This window comes from Mastomys coucha, unplaced genomic scaffold (assembly GCF_008632895.1).
Source record: "Mastomys coucha isolate ucsf_1 unplaced genomic scaffold, UCSF_Mcou_1 pScaffold3, whole genome shotgun sequence".
NCBI lineage: Eukaryota > Metazoa > Chordata > Mammalia > Rodentia > Muridae > Mastomys > Mastomys coucha.
In genome coordinates this window covers 67,080,323-67,083,310 of record NW_022196909.1, presented here as the reverse complement: position 1 = coordinate 67,083,310, position 2,988 = coordinate 67,080,323, and the positions used below count along the sequence as shown (strand labels likewise).

The following is a 2,988-nucleotide window of genomic DNA, read 5'->3' as shown; positions in this document are numbered from 1 at the left end:
GCTTCTCCTTTACAAAATGATAACACAAAAATGACCAAGGTTAAGAGTGTGATTTGAAAACTGAAAAATAATCCCCCCTTTTTAACTTTCTAACATAACAAAATAAAAAACACAAACTAGATAGTGCCTGGATGCATTAAAAGATCAAGATGGATCCCATTTTAAAATGTTATGTTTTAAAAGTTCTCTCTTTTTAACCTTTTATTTGTGTATGTGTTTGTGGCATTTGCAGGGGTATACAGTATGGGAGAGGGGTAAATACAGGGGAGGTATACACACCCACACATATGAGATCCTCCTCTGGCATCTTCTTCTACTTCTTTATCTTATTTTTTGATAGAGTCACTTGGTGAATCTGTAGCTTGCTTGCCATTTTAGTTAGACTGGCTGGCCAATGAACCCAAGGATGCACCTGTTTAGGCCCCTGCAGCAGCTGAAATTTCACAGGACTGCCTTCACACCTGACTTTTACACAGGTGTTGGGCATCCCAAGCACTTAGTACTCTGTGCTCCTGGGATGCTAAGTGACTTTGAAGAGCATATTTGAAGTCTATCCTTTGTACTTTTGTTTACCTTTCTCTGGCAGAGGTTTAAAACCACACTAAATGGAAACAGAAAAAGAAATGTCAGAATAGGGAGAAACTAGCCAAGTACATAAAGAATAAAATGTAGAAACAGCAAGTATGTACAATATCGTCTTTGCAGTATAATTCTTTTCTTCTTCCAAAAAAAATTTCTATCATCTCAAATGTGTGCCTATGCCAATGTACTCATTTTTCTCTGTTATTTAATCTATACAGTGATCACTAGTTTGTCTTTTAATATTTTACACTTGTCCCCAGATAAGCAAGAGTCACCAGAACAAAACAGGTTAATACATAGCTTTTCATGTTGCATTTTGTAAATTTTAAAAACTCTAAGATTGGACACAGAATAAATTAATTTTAAAAAACATTTTACTTTGTTCATTTAGTTAGTGCGTGTGGAGACATACCACAGTACACACATGGAGGACTGTGGATAACCAGAGTAGACAAGTTCCCTTCTCCCACCATGTAGGTCTCAAGGATCAAGTTCATGTCGTCAGCTTTGTTGGCAAGTTCTGAGCCATCTTGCTGGTCCAGAGGATGTGGTCTTTAACAAACCCATATGGAGGCTTGTGAGATGGACGGCTGAGGTGTAGAAGATGCAGCTCCAGTCTACCCAGCAACACTGAAGACAGTCTGAAGACACTTCCAGTCTTCAACATGTCATCTACCCTAGGTTGTGTAAAAAGATGCTAAGACACAGAAAGGGGATAAAGTAATCCACAACCCACAATATGGCACCTGCACATGTATGTCACAACATGACATCTGTATGTCAATATTTTGTTGAAATCCTTGTGTGTGAGCCCTCACTCCTGTGTTTCCAACAGAGGCCTTCAACAGAAAAGGTGTAAACTCAACAAACTGCTATAACCAGAAGAACAAATGAACATAGGAGCAGGCTGGAGGGCTTATGTTTTATTTATTTATTTATTTATTTATTTATTTATTTATTTATTTATTTTATAATCATCTCTAATAGTCTGGCATTTATAAATCCTTAAATACTTATCATCAATCATTTTTGGTCAACTTTGATGTGAGAGTGATTTTATCAAGTGTCCAGGAAACACACCTGGGAAGAGCTGGGAAATGGCCAAGATTATGAGAGGCCATGTAGAAACAGGAAGCTGAACTCCAGTCAAAGAGTTCATGTTTTCTCTCTGTTCAGATCTCATACTAAATTTGGCAAGATGTAGTGCCCATGCAAGGGGAGGAAATGCATAATAGAGCAGAGCAAGTCATCTTTAATGACTTTTGGAAAATTATTTGACAGGTACATAGTCATATTATGCTTTAAAAACTCTTTAATGAGGCATTTCCCAAGAAATTCTGATGTTGACTGTGGTAGACTGATTGGTCGTGTTTACGTACTTCTAAGGGACCACAAGTCTACATGTGTGTGAATGAGCTCCTTCCTATTAAGTAAATGAATCTGCTTTCATGTGTTTAATAATACTTAGACTTCACTTTTTCTTTTTTTTCCCTTATGTTCTCCCAAAGAAGTTTCAGTCTCTCCCATCATGTGTTGTTGTGGTAGTGAGGTTATTTTTCTTGATGAGTTGCACCCACTCACCGTCAACTTGAAGGTCTTTTCCACTGTAGACAGCCTGTGAATGCGCAAAAGGAAGCTGGTTATCTGCAGATCAGCAACTAACATCGCAGCGTGATCAGAAGTGACATCACTGTGTGGTTTCACTAATGATATTTAAAGGAGATCACTATTTTCAGTTGCTTTTTTAGTATCAGAAACCTCTGCATCTCCTTCCACTCCGCTGCCCATCCGTCACCCCTGCCTCTGTCCCACTAGATTCCTTCTCAGCACTAATGTCCTCTTCATTTCCAGCCTGATATAACAATGGGTCCCCTCGGCTTTTTTGTTTTTTGGTTCTTTTGTCTTTTTGTTTTGTTTTGTTTTTTTTTAAAGAAAAGCCAAGTCCATTAATACTATTGACTTGGTAACTTTTTTTTCCCAGAATAAGATCTGAAGAGAATTCGAGAAAACCACAGATACTAGAACTGATGAAGTCTGTTTCCTGTGAATTTGTGTGGCTTGCTCACTAAGACACCCTGTGCTAGTTCTCATTCTTCATTCTGTAGACACATGATTTCTGCAATTGGCCTTAAATCCCACTTGGAATGAAAGCACAATTCTTCCATGTGACCACTTCAACCCAGGTCCAGTGCTATATCAACAGAACCTGCACAGGGAGGGAGGCATCTTTGAACAGATCTCTGGGTAACAATGGTAGTGAAATTATCTGGTTGGAAATAGGTGTCCAGAAGAAAGCTCTTACCTTTGCTTATGCAGTGGGAACCCTCTGTTTATGTTAACAGTGATAAAATTTGTATATGTGTGTATGCATGCGCATGTGTGTGCATATATATATATATATATATA

General features: G+C 38.2%; 1 long non-coding RNA gene across 1 annotated transcript in view; it reads right to left on the bottom strand.

The window, feature by feature from the left end:
* Nucleotides 1–947: 947 nt before the first annotated feature.
* The window catches only part of LOC116075177, a 15,034-nt gene continuing 12,993 nt past the window's right edge, over nt 948–2,988 (bottom strand). The window contains exons 3-4 of the long non-coding RNA XR_004112450.1: nt 2,164–2,197; nt 948–1,254 (exon numbers count right to left, since the gene is read on the bottom strand). This is a non-coding gene — a long non-coding RNA (uncharacterized LOC116075177). The remainder of the gene's footprint in view (nt 1,255–2,163; nt 2,198–2,988) is intronic.